General features: G+C 42.2%; 1 pseudogene across 1 annotated transcript; it reads left to right on the top strand.

The window, feature by feature from the left end:
* Positions 1-5,866: 5,866 nt before the first annotated feature.
* On the top strand, positions 5,867-7,236 carry LOC309966854 (large ribosomal subunit protein uL4-like; annotated as a pseudogene). The gene has a single exon. The product of its transcript is annotated as a large ribosomal subunit protein uL4-like (transcript).
* The last annotated feature ends 15,733 nt before the right edge of the window (positions 7,237-22,969 follow it).

The following is a 22,969-nucleotide window of genomic DNA, read 5'->3' as shown; positions in this document are numbered from 1 at the left end:
AGCTGAATTGTATTTCACAAAGCTGAATGTAAAGCCATAAAGACGACGTTTTTCAAGTAAGGAAATGAAGCACTATAGCTATTTTCCCCACTACCTTTATGTTTTGTTTGTTTTCAAAACATTTCCAGTACATTAGCATCTATTTAACAGTACAGTAGATAGCATCACTAGGGTATCCCAGATTAACTACCACCACTTTAACTGGATTCAGGTTGAGATTGGAGAGTTTCTGCTAAGAATCTTAATGCTGATGAACTGGCTGCTGGCTCTTGACTTGGCTCCCTTCACGCTGCTCTGACATTATACCTCTCAAAATACCCGCTCAGGTGTTCCCTAGCCCTGCTGCTAAGGTCTAGAGCACCTCCCTCAAGCAAAGGTAGGAAAAGCTGGATCACTGCACAGTGCTCCTAGGAAAGGGATCTGTGAGGGGGATTTTGGGCGAGTGGACCGGTCCCTGACTGCGTGTGAGTTTCCTGGACGGCCCTCAGGAAGTTTGTACAGAACGTTCTCCATAATCAATAGCTGGAGTGCAGTCAAAAGCATCTTATTCTCAAAGAAAACATAGGTGCAGAAGAGGAGAATTAAGTTCCTGCCATCTGTAAAGAAGACGTGCACGTTGGTGACTGGCACGTACAGTTTGCATCTGTCCCTTATTCGTGTCACTGATCCGAAGAGAAATGTCAAGGAAACTTAGGTCTCTGGGAACCTTAGGAAGCTTGGGAAGGAGGATAACGATGAAAGCCTAGCATTTATTAGCACCCGCGACTTGCTGACCAGTGTATTAGGACCTTTATTATTTCATCATATCTCTATGAAAAGTATCTGGGCTAAACCAACTTTGGAAGGTTTTAAACAGTGTCTTTACTTTTGGTTTCCATAATGGACATCTTGGGAGACCTCCAGATTGGAGAAAGGTCAACTATCTAACATCTCAGTGTGACAGAACTTTGTGTTGCCGTTAGAATAGGGCAGATCTGTCCAGAGGCCTCTCATTCCTGAGCAAAGAATGTTAACCTCAATGATGTTCCCACCCTCATGACAGACACCAATAAAATCTTCATTGCCACATCTACCCACAACATTTAAACTTTTCCAATTTGTTTGCTGGGTTCAAAATCCATCTTCCAACATCTGTCGAGCTAAGAAAACGCTAAAGGTCACAAAGCTCGTATTATTTCTATTATCTTGCAGAAATTTAGTCACAGTGGAGAAAAACAGAAACAAAAGAGGGGAAGACGTGAACAGAAAATAAGAGAATGAAAGATGAATACGAACGAATTCTTTCAGTCATTAATTTACTGATTCATTAACTGAGTTTCTGGACATTACTATGCACCAGCACCGTGTTAGATGCTGAAACATGAAGTCAAACGAGGCATGGTCCTTATCTTCAGATAGGGTAACAAGCAAGTAATCAGTAATTACGGACCAGTTTTTTAAGGAGGATGAGAGGGGTTTACGGGACGTGCTGTAAGAAAGGAGAGAAAGGAAGTATTATTCAGCCATAAAAAGAAGGAAATCCTGCTATTTGCGACAATGCGGATGGACCTTGAGGGCATTATGCTAAGTGAATAAGTAAGAGAAAAACAAATACTGTATGGTCTCACTTATGTATGGACTTTAAAAGAAACAAAACAAAAAAACCAAACTCACAGATACAGAGAACAGATTGGTGGTTGCCAGAGGTAGGGGCTGGGGGATAGGAGAAACGGGTGAAGGGGGTCAAAAGGTACAAATTCAGTTATGAAAAAAATTAAGTCGGGGATGCAATGTGCAGCATGATGACTAGAGATGATAACACTGTATTGCATATTTGAAAGTTGCTAAGAGAGTAATCTTAAAAGTTCTCATCACACGAAACAAACTGTAACTGTGAGGTGATGGATACTAACTAGACTTATTGCGGTGCTCATTTTGCAACATATACAAATACGAAATCATTATACTGTACACCTGAAACAAAAGAAAAGCCAGGAGATTTCATGCAAATCTCTTATAAAAAGAGAAGCCTTCCAGGAAGAGCTGCTGCTTTGCTGAGTTTTGAAAGACTCCAGGATGTCGTCTAGATGGAGAAGGAGGGAAGAGATCAGCAAACATACGGAGACATGACTCACCTGGGAAATGCTTATGGCCAGGTCTCTAGGGACCTATCTGACAGAAATAAAGCCAAGGCTGGGAAAGTCAGAAACCTGAAAACAATTACCTCTTTGGTTCTGGGTTATTTAATACAGTTAGTGAGGATGTAGTCTAAAAAGACAATGATGAGAGGACATCAGAAGAACAAATCAGCGTTCACCCTGGGTCAGTATAAGGTAAGAGAAAGTACAGAGAAGGGGTAGCGTCAGCCAACTAAGGACGAACTGTTAGCAAAGGATGAGATCAGAGCGTGGGTAACGAGCTCCCAGCTGTACCCTGGGTCCTACGTATGGTAACGCTGAAGCGTGCTGGACACTGTCTCAGGTGACCCCTAGGAGCTGAGAAAAACCAACTACCAGCAGCACTTCGATCATTCAACCCACATTTCTGAACAGCTATTATGTACATAATACTTTTCAGACACATGAAGAAAAAAGGGATAGAGTGCTTGCCTCAAGAGCTTACAGACAAACTGGTAAGTGAGACGCGGAGAAGGGCAGACACCCAGCAGCTGAGGAGGCGGAGATACACAGAGCGGCCACACTGACGAAGATGCCACGCGAGTGAAGACCTCACGTGGGTTTTCAAAGATGGTGAGAGCTTGGATTAGGAGAGGGGAATAGTTCCGCCCTTAGACCTGGGCAAGACGGCTGCCGCCCTGCACCCCACACTTCAGAGGGCACCACTCTGGTCATCCTTTGGCTATTCCCCTCCACACAGGAAAAGAATCCTCTCAGCCAGGGAAACGCCTGTCCGTGGCCATAGCTTCCCCCTCCGGACTGCGTTCCAAGTTCCCCAGGCCACAGAATTCTCTGCCAAAGAATAATTCTCTGAGCTCACATCCAAAACAACTTTAGCTATTTCCCCTTGCCCGTGTAATAAAGCCCACGTTCCATGACTTTGAATTCAATTTGTGCCTGTGTATAGCTACAGGTGAAGCATGGGAAGGTTGGGAGAAGGTAGGGCCTTATTTAAAGGGGTATCCCTGACTGCCAACCACAGATGATGAGAATGTAAGATGGTACAACCACACTGGAAAACGGTTTAGCAGTTTGGTAAAAACACAAATATTCACCTACCATATGATCCAGCATGCCACTTCCAGGTCACCCAAAAGAAAATAAAGCACATATCCGTGCAGAGACTCATATACAAATACTCAGGGCAGGTGAATGGGTAAACAAACTGTGATATAACCACACAATGAAACACTACTCAGCGACATAAAGGAATGAACTACTGATGCACACACAACATGGATGAATCTCAAAATTATGATGCTGCATTAAAACTAGACCAAAAAAAAGAATACACACTCTGTTTCCATTTATTTTCTGGCCTTTCATGTAAAAAGTTATCTATGTGATAGAAAATCAGTGGTTGCCTGGGGACTGCAAAGGAGAGGAGCAGAATATCCTTCAAATATGAGGGTGAAATAAGGACATTTTCATACACACGTAGGTGAGAGAATTTGTAGCATCAGAACTGCACCACAAGGTATGCTCAAGATGTTCTTTAAGGAACAATCTAGAGGGAAATGGTTCCATATGGAAAGTAGCATTTACGGAAAGGCATAAAGAGCATCAGAAATGTATCTTTCCAGGCTTCCCTGGTGGCACAGTGGTTAGGAATGTGCCTGCCAATGCAGGGGACACAGGTTCGAGCCCTGGTCCGGGAAGATCCCACATGCCGCGAAGCAACTAAGCCTGTGCGCCACAGCTACTGAGCGTGCACTCTAGAGCCCGCGAGCCACAACTACTAAGCCCACGTGCCACAACTACTGAAGCCCCAGGCGCCTAGAGCCCGTGCACCGCAACGAAGAGTAGCCCCTGCTCGCCACAACTAGAGAAAGCCCGCACACAGCAACAAAGACCCAACGCAGCCAAAAATAAATAAATTAGAAAAAAAAAAAGAAATGTATCTTTCTGATCAAAGAGCCCTAGCCCAGAGCAAGCTAACCTCCACCTACCTCATCACGTCCACTGCAATGGCCATCATCACCCCCCACACCCTGCGTATCCCACCCCAGGAGCAGTGCTGTGCGCCACCCAGTGCTGCCCTGCATCTGCCCCTTGTTCTACTGCCAGAAGGAATACCACTTGGAGGTAGCGGGGACCCATCAGAGGCAGACCCACTGGGCTGACTTCTTATGGAAAGGTGAGATGGTCTTCCCGGCCACGCGACATGCATCTCTCAGCACAGGTGGACTGGATCACCATGCACTCCTGCCTCTGCTCCCATGTTCTGCGACTACCTGGGACACAGGAGAGCCGTGAGGGGCACGCCTAATTTTTGGCCACCACGGTGATGACTGAGACTCCACATAAATCAGGGGCATCTCAAACAGGAGGCCACGTCCTGGTCTGTTCTTGAAGGTGTGACCTCTGATTGCTGCGGGGACTGCCTCAGCCTCAACACCTGGACGGCTCAGACTTTCCTCTGCGAAGGCCGTCTTGCAATCGGATGAGAATCGCTATCACCATGAAGCAGGGCCGTTCTACAAAAGCCGAGCCAGGAAGCAAGGCAGAAATAAACCTGCCACCAGAGCTCCGCCGGTGCGTCCTCTGGTCTCTAAGCGCTCTCTAAACCAGATGCCGGTTTCTCTCTTCCTTTCCTTCTCCCCCGTCCTTTCCTTCATCATGTTCCTCGTTCCTCTTCTCGCCTCCCCTCCCCTTCTTTCTCTTTCCTCCCTCCTTCACTCATTCCTTCTTCACATTCCTTCAGTGTTGTTTTAGGCAGTTACGGTTTTTAGTATTTATCACGGGCATTATGTTGTATAAAAATCCAATGATTCTAGCTCTTGGGTTGGTCCTATTTTGTTGATGTAGTTTTTTTCTGGACACACAGGCTCAGTGGCCATGGCTCACGGGCCCAGCCGCTCCGCGGCATGTGGGATCTTCCCGGACCGGGGCACGAACCCATGTCCCCTGCATCGGCAGGCGGACTCTCAACCACCGCGCCACCAGGGAAGCCCTGTTGATGTAGTTTTACATGACATTTTAAGAAAACTTATTCAGTCAGAATAGTTACCTATTTTTCCATGACCAACCCCCCCTTCCTCACTGCTTTTTAAAATGAGCAAAAGCCATTAAGATTATGAAACAGACTCTTAAGTTGGAAGAAGACACAGTATCCAAATCTTTACATTTTTTTTTTTTTAATATTTCAGAGAAAACTAAATCTGAAGTGTTCGATGACAGCAGGTCAGGAAATGGGATCTGACAGCTCAGATTAACCAGACATGACTCTGAAAATCTCAGGGGCAAGGGACAGACGAGAGCCCCATCCCACAGTGAGGCCTCTCTCCTGTTCCCCAGGCTCGGGATGGCTGTCAAACACTGAAACCCCTTTTGCAGGCCCCTGAGGGATTGCTCCCAGCCAGCTGCCCATGTGTTTGAAGAATGGAAACGTGTTCACATTTGTGAATGATTCTGGGAGGTTTGGAGGACGGCTAAAAGCAGACGTGATAAAATCTTCGCCTTTCATGCAGCTGAGTTCCCACGATATCACTCACGCATTTTACACTGATCCCCCCAAACTGCCCTGGAGAGGCCCACCCACTCAACACCTACTTTCCACTACCATACCCTGGAGGCAGCAGCTGACTATGGTAGGCTGAGGGGAGGCACAAGGTAGGGAACTCTAATTCGCTCATGGAAACTCTAAATCGTTATAAAAATTACTCCATAGCTTTTCCTGTGGGAGCCGCCGGGTTGAGAGGAGTGTGGCCTTCTCCTCTCCCCGCCATGGCGTGTGCTCGTCCACTGATATTAGTGTACTCTGAAAAGGGGGAGTCATCTGGCAAAAATGTCACTTTGCCTGCTGTGTTCAAGGCTCCCATTCGACCAGATATTGTGAACTTTGTTCACACCAACTTGCGCAAAAACAACAGACAGCCCTATGCTGTCAGTGAATTAGCAGGTCATCAAACCAGTGCTGAGTCTTGGGGAACTGGCAGAGCTGTGGCTCGAATTCCCAGGGTTCGAGGTGGCGGCACTCACCGTTCTGGCCAGGGTGCTTTTGGAAATATGTGTCGTGGGGGCTGCATGCTTGCACCAACCAAGACCTGGTGACACTGGCACCGCAGAGTGAATACAACGCAGAAGCGACATGCCATCTGCTCTGCGTTGGCTGCCTCGGCGTTACCAGCGCCGGTCATGTCTAAAGGTCATCGTACAGAGGAAGTTCCTGAACTTCCTTTGGTGGTTGAAGATAAAGTTGAAGGCTACAAGAAGACCAAGGAGGCTGTTTTGCTCCTGAAGAAATTTAAGGCTTGGAATGATATCAAAAAGGTCTACGCCTCGCAGCGGATGAGAGCTGGCAAAGGCAAAATGAGAAACCGTTGCCGTATCCAGCGCAGGGGACCCTGCGTCATTTATAATGAGGACAATGGTATCATCAAGGCCTTCAGAAACATCCCTGGAATTACTCTGCTTAATGTAAGCAAACTGAACATTTTGAAACTGGCTCCTGGTGGGGCATATGGGACGTTCCTGCATTTGGACTGAAAGTGCTTTTCTGCAAGTTAGAGGAGCTGCATGGCACTTGGCATAAATCTGCCTCCCTCAAGGGTAACTACAACCTCCCCACGCACAAGATGCTCAATACAGACCTTAGCAGAATCTTGAGAAGCCCAGAGATCCAAAGAGACCTCCGAGCGCCACGCAAGAAGATTCATCGCCGTCTTGAAGAAGAATCCACTGAAAAACCTGAGAATCATGTTGAAGCTAAACCCATATGCAAAGACCATGCGCCGGAACACTATTCTTCGCCAGGCCAGGAACCACAAAATCCAGATGGATAGGGCAGTAGCAGCACTAGAAGCCAAATCAGATGAGAAGGGGATTCCAGGCAAGAAGCCTGTGATGGGAAAGAAGGGAAATGAGGCTGTTTGCGTTAAGAAGCTGAAGACGCCGAAGAAGCCAAAGAAGGCTTTGGTGGGAAAATAGGCTGCAGCGACCAAGAAACCAGCAGCTAAAAAGAAACCTGCTAAAAAGAAGCCCACAGAAAAGAAACCCAGCACAGAGGAAAAGAAGGCTGCTGCATAAACTTAAATTTGTTTATTCGGTAAAGGTCAAATCATTTTGGACAGCTAATTTTGAATAAAGACCTGATGATCAAAAAAAAAAATTACTCCATAGAACAAATAATGAGACTGAAACTAAGTCAGGTAATGAGGAATCTGGGGGAACATTTGTAATTTGATTGCCACATATGAAGGTAGACATAAATGAACTAATAACCACAATGGTGAGTAATAATAGTAGCTCCTGTTTTTCAAACACTTAATATATGCCAGGTATTTGATGCATATTAGCTAAAAGTTTCACAATAGCCATGCAAGTTAGGTATTTCCCCCAATTTACAGAGATGAAAACCGACTGAGCTCAAGAGTGGACCTGGGGACTTCCCTGGTGGCACAGTGGTTAAGGCTCCACTCCGCCTGCCAATGCAGGGGACACGGGTTCGAGCCCTGGTCCGGGAAGATCCCACATGCTGCAGAGCAACTAAGCCCATGTGCCACAACTACTGAGCCTGCGCTCTAGAGCCCGCGAGCCACAACTACTGAAGCCCACACACCTAGAGCCCGTGCTCCGCAAGAGAAGAAGCCACCGCAATGAGAAGCCCGCACACCGCAACGAAGAGTAGCCCCCGTTCGCCACGACTAGAGAAAGCCCGCGCGCAGCAACCAAGACCCAACGCAGCCTAAATAAATAAACTATTAAAAAAAAAAGTGGATCTGTTGTGTTTAACTTGAAGTAAGTTTGGTAACAACTGATCAGTGTTTTCACACCATTGTGGGGAAAGGTGTCCGAACTGGGACCGATGGGCTCCTTGTGGAGCTCACGCTGCTTCTTGTGCTGGGACATATTTCAGGACACCAAGCTGATGAAGAAAGCAGGGCTTGATAGTATTTGCATCCTAGGTAATAACCCTGAGGCTGTAGGCAGTTTCACTCAATTAAGGAGATGAAAGGGCTTTAGAGCAGAAAATCTTGCTGCAGTTTTGTTTCTGGGCCATTTCACCCCACACGGCTCTCTCATTTCATTCAGTGTCCGGTCGAATGGCGACTCCTTCCATGTTCCCTTAATTACTGAAGAGGAGGAAAGCCCCTGCATTGTGGCGTCCTGATCTGTCTCCATCCCCTCACCAGCTCTGTGTTTTCTTTATGACACTTAGCATTACACAAACATTCACTGGCTGGTTACTGTCTGGGCCCTCCACCAAAACATAAGCTCCAATAGGCCATTTTATCCCAATTCCAAGAACAATGTCTGGCACCTCATGGGCACTTAATGCTTAATGAATGTGTTGACAAAACTCTCATTCTTCTAAACCGTCACAGTACTCACCTGATACTTATTTCATATCACTTCGCATTCTTAGCTACATTTTTGTATATACAATCTGGTTTCCAGTATATTTTGAAAGATTCTTAACACTTGGTATATCATCAGGGTCTACTGGACTGAATTTTATTCTCTGAGGTTTTTTTTTTATACAAACCAAAAAATTTGTATATTTTTAAAGTAGAATAAAACTCATTCTATTTTGCAATTAAAATACGAGTTCAATGGACTCCTATAAATCTAAGGTACACTGTGAGATCTCAGTGATCTTATTTTTTCTGTATCTTAAAACATCTGCTATTTAATCATCCTAGGAATTATCTCACAAATACGCAACCATTTCAATCTGTGCTAAAAAAAATATGAAAATGTAAGAATGATAGAATTGCCTAGAAGGACAATGCAACAGCCACAGAAGCCATCACTATTACATCATCCTTCATTTTCACTCTACCTAAAGTATTGCATCACTCTTTAAGAGGGTATAAAAAGAAGTTTGGGACATTTTCACAGCTTTTTAAAGCTTTCATAGAACAAAACTGAAAGTTTTCATGCTCTTAAGCTCTAATGATCACGTGGATCACCTGGGGATCTTGTGAAAGTGCTGGTTTTCATTCAGCTGGCCCAGGATGGGGCCTGAGAGTCTGCATTCCTACTAAGCTCCCAGGTGTGCATGCGACCACGCTTGGATTGGAATGATCTAGACCACTGTCTCTCGAAATTTGTTTCAATTATAATCAAAGGCACATAAAAAAATACCTTATCATAAAAAAACCAAGTTCTTGCTTATTTTCTACAAAGGTACCAAGTATTTTATTGCATATTCTACTCTATGAAATTCAAACTTGCTGTATACTAGTTATGTCACCACGCATTTCACAGGCACTTTAGTAATTAACTGTCTCCACAAACCCATTAGACAGTATCCACATTGCACAAACAGAAACAATCACTGGTTTGGTTGTATTCTTCCTTATATCTGCTATATCTGAATACAGTATTCTGAAAGTAGCCTACTAAGGGAAGAATGCAGAGAGACTGATGACCTCTCTTGATCAGGATATGATGACCTCTCTTGATCAGGATATTATATTTCTAATAAAGTATCAGAAAACTGCATTCACACATCACATCAGTTAGTCACTGTCAACATCACCAGATACTTCTCATGTTAATTGCTGTCAAATTCAAGCTTTACCCATCCTATATTCATACAACTGAATTTTTTTTTTTTTTTTACTTAATGGAATTTTAGACCTTTATCCCTTTTGAATTTATCTTCATTTTCATCCCCACCTTTGTACTGATAAGATTATCTAAACTCCTCAATATTTATTTTCCCTTTGGTTTAGTCATTTTTAAAATGTCGGCACCTACCAATAAAGATGTTTAAAAAAAAAGAGTCGGCACCTTTATTCACATTACTAATTAAAAGAAGTGTCATAGTCTGGGTGTTATGGACTGAATGTTTGTGTCTCTCATATTTATATGTTAAAGCCTTTACCCCCAATGTGATGGTATTTGTCGATAGGGCCTTTGAGAGATAATTAGATTTTGAAGACCTCATGAAGGTGGGTCTTTATGATAGGATTAGTGCCCTTATGAGAAAGGGACCCCAGAGAATTTCTTCTTTCTCTCCCCCAGCCCTGTGAGGGCACAAGGAGAAGGTGGCTGTCTGCAAGCCAGGAAGAGGGCCTTCACCAGAAACCAGCCACACTGGCACCTGACTTCCAACTTCAGGTGACAGAACTGAGAAAATAAATTTCTACTGTCGAAGCCACCCAGTCTAATAGCCTTGAAGAATGCCTTTCTATAAGCCTTAAAGAATGACTTTTTACAAGAAAAAAAATCATGGCTTGAAATCATCTAATGTAAAGTATGAGAGCTTCACATCAGCTGATTTGGTTTAGATAAATAAATACTTTAACAGACAGCAATCTGCCTATGCATGTATAGGTACAAGTATATATAATGTAAATATAGGAAAAATTTTGGAAGGGCACACAAACTTAAGAATGATTATCCCTGGGGAGGAAAGGAGAATGACAAGGGTAGTGGGAGAAGGCCAGGACAGACTGTCTTTACCCTGTATATGTCTTATGTCTTAGTTTTTAATAAGGAATCATTAACAGTATATTAGTTGTGTAATTAAAATATTACAATTAAAAACTAAGGGAAACGTTAACGGAATGATTACAGAGGAAAGTTGTATAAGTTCCTCCGTAAGTCTAAACAAACTAACAAAAAAACAATCACAATTCTTAATAGGTCGTTCTCTTCCTATTCATCTGAAATAAAAGATGAAATAGAGGATATCATGACATTAAATGACTAGAAATGTTACTCTGTGAAATTCTTGTTTAAGTACATGACAAGTAACTTAAATTTTCATCAAATATGTATTTTATTATTTTGTATTGATACAAACAGATTAGTCATTACTGTAATCAGCTCAAGGCCAGTTTTTGAAAAGAAAAAATTGACAAACCTTTAGCTAGGCTAACTCAGGAAAAAAAAAAAAGAGAACTCAAAATCAGAAATGAAAGACAGACATTACAACTGCTATCACAGAAATAACAAAGAATCATGCAAGACTACTATGAACAATTTACACCAAGAAACTGAATAACCTAAAAGAAATGGACACATTCCTAGAAACAACCAATACTGAATAACAGAAATCTGAACAGACTAGTTATGAGTGAAGAGCTTGAATCAGCAATCAAAACCCCCAAAATACAGAGAAGCCCAGGACCAGATGGTTTCACCAGTGAATACTGCCAAACATTTAGAGAATAATTAATGCCAATTGCTCTCAAACTTTTCCAAAAAAATGGAGAGAATACTTCCAAGCTCATTTTATGAGGCCAGCATTGTCCTGATACCAAAGCCAGATAAAGACACTAAAAGAAGATCACAGACCAATACCCATGATGAATATAGATGTAAAAATTCTCTATAAAATGTTAGCAAACTGAACACAACAGCACATTAAAATAATCATACATCACGATCAAGTGGGAATTGTCCCTGAGATGCAAGGATGATTCAACATATGCAAGTCAATAAATGTGGTACACCACATTAATATTAGAATGAAAGATAAAAATCATATAACCAGGGGCTTCCCTAGTGGCGCAGTGGTTGAGAGTCTGCCTGCCAATGCAGGGGACGCGGGTTCGTGCCCCAGTCTGGGAAGATCCCACATGCCGCGGAGCGGCTAGGCCTGTGAGCCATGGCTGCTGAGCCTGCGCGTCCGGAGCCTGTGCTCCGTAACGGGAGAGGCCACAATAGTGAGAGGTCCGCATACAGCAAAAAAAAAAAAAAAAATCATATAACCATCCCAATAGATGCACAAAAAGCATTTGACAAAATACAACATACTTTTATAATAAAAACACTCAACAAATTGGGTATAGGAGAAACATACCTCAACATAATTTAAAGGCTATATATGACAAACCCACAGCCAACATCATACTCAATGGTGAAGGGCTGAAAGCTTTTCCTCTAAAATCAGGAACACGACAAGGGTGCCCACACTCACCACTCTTATTGAGCATAAGAGCAGTAAGGCAAGAAAAATGAAATAAAAAGGCATCCACATTGAAAAGGAAGAAGTCTTTGTTTTCAGATGATCTGATCTTATATCTAGAAAATCCTAAAGACCCACCAAAAAACTCTAGAACTGATGAATTCAGTAAAGTTGCAGAACAGAAAAATCAACATATGGAAAACAGCTGCCTTTCTCTACATTAACATCTACACATCTGAAAAAGAAATAAAATAATTCCATTCATTTTAGCATCAAAAACAATAACATACTTATGAATAAATTTAACCAAAGAGATGAAAGATCTGTACACTGAAAACCACAAGACTCTGATGAGAGAAACTGAAGACACAAATAAAGATACCCCACGTTCATGGATAAGAATATTGTTAAAATGTCCATGCTTCCCCCAAAGCCATTTACAGATCCAATGCAATCCATATCAAAATTCCAATGACATTTTTTTCACAGAAGTAGAAAAAAAGCCTACAATTTGTATAGAATGACAAAAGATCCTCAATGGCTACAGCAATCCTGAGAAAGAAGATGAAAACTAGAGGCATCACATGTCCTGATTTCAAACAAAAATATAGCTACAAAGCTCTAGTAATCAAAACAGTAAGATACCAGCACAGAAACAGACACATAGACCAATGGAGCAGAACTGAGAACCCAGAAATAAACTTTCAGATATGTGGTCAACCAACATCTGACAAGGGAGCCAAGAATACTCAATGGGGAAAATACAGTCTCTTCAATAAATGGTGTTGGAAAAACTGAATAACCACATGCAGGAGAGTGAAATTGGACCCCTTTCTTACACAAATCACAAAAATTAACTCAAAATGGAATAAAGATTTAAATATAAGACCCAAAACCACAAAATTCCTGAAAGAAAACACAGGGAAAAAGCTCCTTGACATTTGTCTTAGCAGTGATTTTTTTGGATATGATGCCAAAAGCACAAGCAAGAAAAGCAAAAATAAGTGGGACTACATCAAACTAAAAAGCTTCTGCACCTCAAAAGAAACAATCAACAAAATAAAAAGGCAACTTACAGAAAGGAAGAAAATATTTGCAAATCATGTATCTGGTAAGGGGTTAATATCCAAAATATATAAAGAACTCATACAACTCAGGGACTTCCCTGGTGGTCCAGAGGTTAAGAATGCGCCTTCCAATGCAGGGGACGTGGGTTTGATCCCTGGTCGGGGAACGAAGATCCTACATGCCACCGGGCAGCTAAGCCCATGCACCACAGCAACTACAGAGCCCATGCACCGCAACTAGAGAGAAACCCGCGCACTGCAATGAAAGATCCTACATGCCACAACTAAGACTGGATGCAGCCATAAACAAACAAACAAATATTAAAAAGAACTCATACAACTCAATAGTAAAAAAAAAAAAAAAACCAAAAAAAAACCCCAAGAAACAACAACCTGATTAAAAAATGGGCAGAGGAACTGAACAGACATTTTTCCAAAGACGACATACACATGGCCAACATGTATATGAAAAGATGATCAACATCGCTAATCAGAAATGTGAAACCATAATGAACTATCATCTCACACCTGTTAGAATGGCTGTTGTCAACAAGACAAGAGTTAAAAAAAAGTGTTGACAAAGATATGAAGAAAGGAAACCCTTATTCACTGTTGGTGGGAATGTAAATTGGTGCAGCCACTGTGGAAAAGAGTATGGAGGGTCCTCAAAATATTCAAAATAGAACTACCATATGATCCCGGAATCCTACTTCTAGATATATATCCAAAGGAAATGAAAACAAGATCTCAAAGAAATCTGTGCCCCCATGTTCACTGCAGCATTATTTACAAAGGCCAATATATGGAAACAATCTAAGCATTCATCAATGGGTGAACAGATAAAAGATGTAAGAACACACACACACACACACGCACACACACACATGAATATCAGCCATGAGAAAAAAGAAAATCCTACTGTTACAGCAACTCAGATGAACCTTGAGGATGTTAAGCTAAGTGAAATAGGCAGAGAAAGACAAATACATTGAATATAAAAAAGCTGAATCATAGAAACAGAGCAGAGTGGTAGCCACCAGGGGCTGGGAGGTGGGGGAAATTGGGAGACACTGATTAAAGGGTACAAACTTCCGGTTATAAGATTATTAAGTTCTGAGGATCTAATACACAGCATCGTGAATACTGTTAACAATACTGTATTTTATAGTCCCTGAAAGTTGCTAAGAGTGTGGATCTTAAATGTTTTCACCACAAAAAAGAAATGGTAATTAGGTGATGAGATAGTGTTAGCTAATGCTACAGTGATAATTTGTTTTTGCAAAAAATGTGTCAAATCATATTATACACCTTAAACTTACACAATGTTATATGTCAGTTATATCTCAATAAAGCTGGAAAAAATAGTAATCAGCACAACTCTCAAGAGTAATTGGCAGGGCTCCCCTGGTGGCGCAGTGGTTGAGAGTCCGCCTGCCGATGCAGGGGACACGGGTTCGTGCCCCGGTCCGGGAAGATCCCACATGCCGCGGAGCGGCTGGGCCCGTGAGCCATGGCCGCTGAGCCTGCGCATCCGGAGCCTGTGCTCCGCAACGGGAGAAGCCACAGCGGTGAGAGGCCCGAGTACCGCAAAAACAAAAACAAAAAAAAAAAGAGTAATTGGCAGTGTTTGGTTAAATCTTGAGTCTTATATTACATACTCTAAGCTAACAAAATTCAACTATCTTCAAAAGATCGGTAGCTGTTCAGTATTTTGCTATAGGTCTTTCAGAGATGCCTTCAGAGAAGGGTACCAGAGGGTCCTTCAACTCTTCAGTTACTCCCCTCCGCTTCATCCACTAACATACACCACAGCAAGAGGTGTCTGCGTGAAGAGTGGCCGATTCCCACGCTAAGAGAAGGATTTTTCTTTGATCAAAAGAAACCCATTTAGGGCTTTCTTTAATGAGTTTGTAGCCGTCTGTTCTCAAAACACCGGTTGGATTACCATTTTGTTAGAAGTAAAAACAGAATTTCTTTTTCCCTAGTAGGTTAAAATTATACAAAAAAAATCAAAGCCCCAAACCAAGCGAAGTCCAGTGACAACCTCTTTTTTTTTTTTTTTTTGCGGTATGCGGGCCCCTCACCGCTGTGGCCCCTCCCGTTGCGGAGCACAGGCTCCGGACGCACAGGCTCAGCGGCCATGGCTCACGGGCCCAGCCGCTCCGCGGCATGTGGGATCTTCCCGGACTGGGGCACGAACCCGTGTCCCCTGCATTGGCAGGCGGACTCTCAACCACTGCTCCACCAGGGAAGCCCTAACCTCATTTTTTATCATTACCAGTGTTATTATTATTTTAATACAGTGCAAATAACACAGTACAGAACTCAGGAAGGAAAGTCCACTCTATTAGTGATCTGCACTAAGATAGCCCAGACATATACACCTGCATTTTAACCCTGATTCCTTGACATCCAATTGGATGTTACAGGAAGAATCTGCATTGTTTGCCATAAAATCTGAGGATTTTTTTTTAAATTTAATCTTTTTTTATACAGCAGGTTCTTATTAGTCATCCATTTTATACACATCAGTGTATACATGTCAATCCCAATTGCCCAGTTCATCACACCACCACCACCCTCCCCACCACCACCCCCCGCCACTTCCCCACCTTGGTGTCCATACGTTTCTTCTCTACATCTGTGTCTCTATTTCTGCCTTGCAAACCGGTTCATCTGTACCACTTTTCTAGGTTCCACATATATGCGTTAATATACGATATTTGTTTTTCTTTTTCTGACTTAACTTCACTCTGTATGACAGTCTCTAGATCCATCCACGTCTCAACAAATGACCCAATTTCATTCCTTTTTATTGCTGAGTAATATTCCATTGTATATATGCACCACATCTTCTTTATCCATTCGTCTGTTGATGGGCATTTAGGTTGCTTCCATGACCTGGCTATTGTAAATAGTGCTGCAGTGAACATTGGGGTGCATGTGCCTTTTTGAATTATGGTTTTCTCTGGGTATATGCCCAGTAGTGGGATTGCTGGGTCATATGGTAATTCTATTTTCAGTTTTTTAAGGAACCTCCATACTGTTCTGCATAGGGGCAAAATCTGAGGAATTTTTTAAAAAATCAAATAACTGTTAAGTTCTTTAGCCAACTTGGCCAAAATTCACCTTTCTAAGCTTCCTCTCCTTCCAGATGCCTATGTGCACTCTCCGCCCCAGGCACATTTAATTATCTGAAGTTCCCCCAATGAGTATCTCTCTATCCATCCTTCCCCGTCCTCACCTCCCTGCATGTAGGTGTTCTTCCTTTTGCCTGGATGACGCCTAATTGTCTTTTGGCTTTTCCTGACCACTCACCTTCTCCCAAACTGGTCAAGATCCTATGTCTGGCATACACTAGGCACTCAATAAGCATTTGTGGAATGTATTTATCATATATATATATATGTATGTATATGTGTATATATATATGAATGAGTTTGCCAGTATCACACCAGAAATGGGCTTGCAAACTTCAGGGGTCCACTTCTGACCTCTTTTTCCTTTGGCAACATTCTTCTTTGACAGGTTTAGAGAGTTATCTGGATTATTATGTGTGAATATGTACATGGCAAGTAAAGAGTGTTGGGGACTGGACTTCCCTGGTGGTGCAGTGGTTAAGAATCCGCCTGCCACTGCAGGGGACATGGGTTCGATCCCTGGTCCGGGAAGATCCCACAGGCCGCAGAGCAACTAAGCCTGTGCGCCGCAACTACTGAGCCTGCACTCTAGAGCCCACGTGCCACAACTACTGAAGCCTGCGTGCCTAGAGCCTGTGCTCTGCAAAAAGAGAAGCCACCGCAATGAGATGCCCGCACGCCGCAATGAAGAGTAGCCCCCGCTCACTGCAACTAAACAGAAAGCCCACGTGCAGCAAGAAGACCCAACGCAGCCAAAAAATAAATAATAATTAAAAAAACAGTGTTGGACTTCCCTGGTGGCGCAGTGGTTAAGAATCCACCTGCCAATGAAGGGGATGTGGGTTCGAGCCCTGGTCCAGGAAGATCCCACATGCCATGGAGCAACTAAGCCCGTGTGCCACAACTACTGAGCCTGCGCTCTAGAGCCCACGAGCCACAACTACTGAAGCCCTCAAGCCACAACTACGGAAGCCCGCGTGCCTAGAGCCCGTGCTCTGCAACAAGAGAAGCCACCACAATGAGAAGCCCGCGCACGGCAACGAAGAGCAGCCCCCGCGCACAGCAACAAAGACCCAATACAGCCAAAAATAAATAAAATCTACGTTTAAAAAAAAAAAAGAGCTTTGGGGATTAGGAAGAGAGAAGAGAGACTGAAAGACATTTGACAACGTATCCCTGTATTTTAAAGCAGAGGGATACTGAGACAGCAGTAACTCCAAAATTGTAGAGACCCATGACTCAGTGAAAACCACCTAGAAGGACTCTTAAATATCTTCTTCGTTCTAGATTTTTAAGAGATAAATACCAATGTTTAAAAATTACTAATTTCAATGCAGGCATACCTTGGAGACATTGTGGGTTCAGCTCCAGACCACCGCAATAAAGGGAGTATCACAACAAAGCAAGTCACGTGAATTTTTTGGTTTCCCAGTGCACATAAAAGTTGTTTATGCTGAGGCCTCCCTGGTGGCGCAGTGGTTGAGAGTCCGCCTGCCGATGCAGGGGACACGGGTTCGTGCCCCGGTCCGGGAAGATCCCACATGCCGCGGAGCAGCTGGGCCCGTGAGCCATGGTCGCTGAGCCTGCGCGTCTGGAGCCTGTGCTCCGCGACGGGAGAGGCCACAACAGTGAGAGGCCCGCGTACCGCAAAAAAAAAAAAAAAAAAAAAAAAAAAAAAAAAAAAAGGTGTTTATGCTATACTGTAGTATATTAAGTGTGCAACAGCACTATGCCTAAATAATGTACATTCCTTAATTATAAAATATTTTATGGTAAAAATTGTTAACCATCATCTGAGCCTTCAGCAAGTCATAGTAGTAATATCAAAGATCACCGATCACACATCACCATAATGAAAAAGTCTGAAATACTGTGAGAATTGCCAAAATGTGACACAGAGACACGAAATGAGCAAATACTGTTGGAAAAAATGGTGCGGATAGACTTGCTCGATGCAGCATTGCTACAAACCCTCAATAAGTAAAAATGCGGGATCTGTGAAGTACAAGAAATCGAGGTCTGCCTGTAACGCATTTTAAATAGTCTTCTAGTATCTCTAGGGCGTATACGCGTTTAGTCACCTGCTGTGTTGATACACTGTAAGGCGGTGCTGCCGGCTCACCTCTTGGCTCAGAACTCTCTGCGGACTGGTGGGGCAGTCAGTCCTCTTTGCACAAGAGCCTGGGCAGCGTATTGTGGGAGGGCACTCACCCCTATGAGGTGCATCGGGAAATGGTCAGATACAGACAAGGCATCTCAATAACAAAGCTCTGGGCATGAGGAGTAATGCTGAGTAAAGAATCTGTTACTTGGGATTCTTCATGGCTCAGTTCCCTGTGGGACCCAGGGAGAGAGAATGCAGTGATGAAAAAGGTACAGGATGTACTTAAATCTACATACAGTACTGGGGTCGCAAGAGAGGAACGCTTTGTGATCTCTCCCAAAGGAACAGAAAAGAAGAGACAGAAAACAACACTTGGTTATGGGCGTATGGCGAGGGCAGACGAAGTGCGGGGAACTGCGGGGAGTTGGGGAAAGAACGGGTGAGACGTAAGTGTGTAAACACAAAGTACTGTGAGCTACCGCTCAGAGATGTATCTCGCGAGCGCAGAACAGTTCCTGGTTAACAAAGACATGACGTAAGCATACCGGATTTGTTAAGTCACGAAAATAGATTTTAAACACTTTAAAAATAAATTCACAAAGCTTAATTTGTGAATTAATTTGTTGGTTACACAGAAGTTCACCAAGTTTAAGGAAACTGAAATCTGACTAAACAAATACAAATTTTTAATCATGAATATAATTGTATTAGTTACCCTGCTGCCAGTCATTTTGCAAGTTATGGCCTTCTCTCCAAGAAAATGGACACAAAATCCAAACACATTATTTCTTTTATAATATTCTGGCCTCATTAAAAGATATTAAATAACTTGCCTTAATTTCAAGGGAATAAAATGAGATCTGCCATACAGAAGAACAAAGAGGCAATTTCACAGTTAGAAAATAAAGTCATTCGGTGGTTCAATACTGGGTATGTGAGGAACCAAAAAATCTGCTACGGTGGCGACGCAAGATATTTGTAGTGATTATTACAACTTCTATTTCCCCGTGAAGTTGTGAGTGAATACCAAACTCCTTGGAGATTTAACCCCAGGCCAGACAGTTGCATTCAGGACACCTTGGAACTGTACCAGCTTCTGAAGTTGGGGACACGGGGAAGAATACAGCTCTTTCACAATTACCAGCAGCAGTGAAAGGAGATTTTGTTTGTATGTGCTCTGGTTATCAAGTACTGAGCAGAGGGGAAGCAGGTTGGCTTTTCTGCATGTACAAGTGCTATCCTTTTGAATGTGAAAACAAAGGAAAGCTTTTAATGGTTTCTTGGAAAAGACATGGGCCAGATTTTATTTCTAAATTTTAAGCAATAATCATACCTACCTATTCTACCTATTTATATATCTATATTCTAATCTATTTCTATATGTTCTAAAAATATCTACAGTATTTCCGGATATTCATGGTAATGTCAAAAGATGTGTTCTTTTACTGCTAATGCTAAGAGACAATCTGTGTCACACGGATAGACTGTGTTATATTTTCCTTCTTTCAAGCTATGGAACCAGCCGATACTGGGAGTTGCTGAGCCATCCAGACTCTTTCCCTGCTGAATGAAATCCTTATCACATCCTTCTTTGGTCGAAGTATATTATCGTGACAGTTAGTTGCTACACACTTCACTGTATAAAGCCTTTTCTAAGAAGTAAAGGAAAATCATGCCTTTTCCTTAACATTTTAATCCAGATGTCAAATCAAACTGAGCATCATTAGCAGAGGCTCTAAGAGGAAAACAAGTCACAGGAAGGCAAAATGCAGCCTGAGCACTGTGTGAAAAAAAAATGGCCTTTTTAATGGCTACCTGACATCTATGACGGTTAGGGAGTTTTACAAATAATTTTAGATATCTCATGTTATTTTGAGCACCTTCTGGGGTCTCACCTCAATTAATTAATCAACATTCAGTCATCAGCCCAACACGGTCTCCCAAAACACTGGGCTGATGATAAAGACAGACAACTCTATGGGGGGGGGTGTGTGGAAAAAAGAGAGCTGTGATAAGTATTAGCTATTTGACAGGTGATATAAAGCAGAAGACAAAATGATTGGTTACAATTATACCCCGTGTGTGGCAAAGCCCATTGCTTTTGCCAAGATACTGTGTCAAAATAAAGAAAATTATGTATATCTAAGCCTCTGACCCCCATTTTTGGAAAATTAGCATTGCATCACACGTCTTCTCACCTGGTTCTTCCTGAGCTACTGTCTTGAATACTGCTAGATGAGCACTTTTATGATATATTACTATCCTTAATCTTACTGATGAATCAATTTCTATTCGACAGAGAATAGAGAGCATTATGTAGCGTGTTTTCTCAATTTTCTAAATGACAGATGCTTCAAGCCCTCCCCCGAGGTCCCTACCCTCCATCTGCTCCCAACCACACAGTCATCCCATCCCATTCTTTGCCTATATAAGAATTTTGAAGCTACTACTGGAGATAAACATAAAACATACTAATTTACTTTATTATATAACTAAATTAATATATTTTTAGCTTCATATATGGTGCCAATGTCTGAAGTATGTCGGTCCAATGGGTAATTTGGGAATGAACTGGACAGATGGGACGGAAATCAGTGAAAGTGAAATTTGCAGCCTTTCATATTAACACTGAATAGTTTGGTAAGTTGAGTTACTTCACTCATTTTCATTCAACAATTTTTTAGTTTAACTTCACGCAAGCAAGGTCTTTCGAATGCTTATCTGCAGTGTAACTTTTAATAGGGTAGAAGAAATGTTTTAAAGTGAATAAATGCCTATTTGAAACAATTATAAATGTATCATGAAAATGAGTCAAAGAAGCACAACCATTTAAGTCATAGGAATAATGAGAATGTTACCAAATTTCCTTTTAAAAGTGCGTGCATCTATCTATTCCTTTGTCTATTAGAAACTGGTTGACTTCTACAAGATAAAGCAACACACACAAAGCATACTAATGGTTATCTTCATGATCTTATGATTTTAAAAGTATTTTCTTGGCAGAAGTCTTCACCTAGTTTTTGCCTTTCAGCACTCAAAGGTTATTTGATTTTTCTTTTTAGATACAGCTAGGCTTGTATCATTATAGAGAACGTTAACTACTACAGCTAATGCAGCTGTAGAAGGTTTACAGTGTTTTTCCCTCCCAGTCTCTAAGAGAGAAAAGATAAATTCAGTAACACCAATGGGTAGTACCTCTGGGCAGTGGAAGGGGTGGGTCAGAAACATTCCAGAGTTTTATTTAGGAAGGTATTTGATGCAACGCTGTTTTCAGGAAGATTATGTGAGCACTTGCACTTCACTAGTGACCTCACTTGATTAGTAGTTCTAGTTGTTTCTCAAGTTGTGGCCCAAGTTAGTCTCTAGAGACCGTTAGGTCTGATTGTGTGAAAATGTGTGTTGGATTTAGATAAATTAGAAAAGTTAAAGAAGGAGATGTTAGACTATGAGTTTTGTTTGTTTTTTTTTTAAAAAAAAAAAAGTCTGGCCAACTAACTTGCGTACTTTTAAAAAGCCCAAGGACTGAAAATGTAGCCAGTAGCAAGCAGGGCAAAGAGGTCGGATAATGCCGGCTCGGCTGGGCAGCACGTGGTAGGAAATCTTTTGTGATCCTTCTCAGCTGTGACTGGAGGGACCAGCCAACTCTTCTACATTAATCCTGGACTTGGGTTAAGTGTTATATTACAGATCTCTGGGACAGCCACCAAGAAGCTGATTTTTTTAAAAATATTTATTTATTTATTTAGGCTGTGCCGGGTCTTAGTTGTGGCATGCATGTGGGATCTAGTCCCCTGACCAGGGATCGAACCCCAGCCCCCTGCATTGGGAGCATGGAGTTGTACCACTGGACCACCAAGGAAGTCCAAGAAGCTGATTCTTAAATAACGAGCCTCCTTGGTTTCACCAGACAAACTAGAAATGGCGGGGAAATGGAAGCCGTTTATTTTCTTCATGTCCACTGTCTCATTGCTATAGAACCCAAGTCCACCAAGACACTATCATGAAGTAGTTGGTAATAATCGAAGGGAAAACCTTACAACACACACACACACACACATTCATTCGCCACTTTCTCTCTTCCCTTTGAAGGACTCAAGCGAGTAGTCTGATTTTCACCTAATTGTTCATTCTAGTTTGCTATTCCTTCAATCTCTAGAATTTCCTAATAGAGGAGTCACCTAAATATGTTCACAGAGAAAGCTATTTAACTCCATGACAGCAACGGTTATTTTAGCTTAGGATAAAATCTTTTAGAATAAAACATATTCATGTTAAACCCATGTGGGTAACTTGCATGCACTTAGCAGGACGCCAGAATGCAGGATGAACCCAATGTTATATTTGTATTAATTAAAGGTCCTATTTAACAAAAATGGGCTTTCCCTATTCCATGGAATCTCCTAAAGGAGATGCCCGTACATTTACTCACGTAGTAAACATTATTGCTTCACTATAAAGTCAGTAATTGTCATAATGAGGCAGAAAACACTAAAGACGAATTAAGAGACCCAGGCTCTTGCTTTGACTCTGGCACCAACAGGTGTTGCGGCCTTGAACCTCATTTACATAACACGGGAAAAAATCCCTTCTTATGATGACTGAATTAGCTGCTGTTGAGTATCATTCACCTGGAAACA

The sequence above is a fragment of the Leucopleurus acutus genome (assembly GCF_964270905.1).
Source record: "Leucopleurus acutus genome assembly, chromosome: 10".
In the NCBI taxonomy this organism is placed as follows: Eukaryota; Metazoa; Chordata; class Mammalia; order Artiodactyla; family Delphinidae; genus Leucopleurus; species Leucopleurus acutus.
The sequence above is the reverse complement of the archived record's forward strand: the minus strand, read 5'-3'. Positions and strand labels throughout refer to the sequence as shown.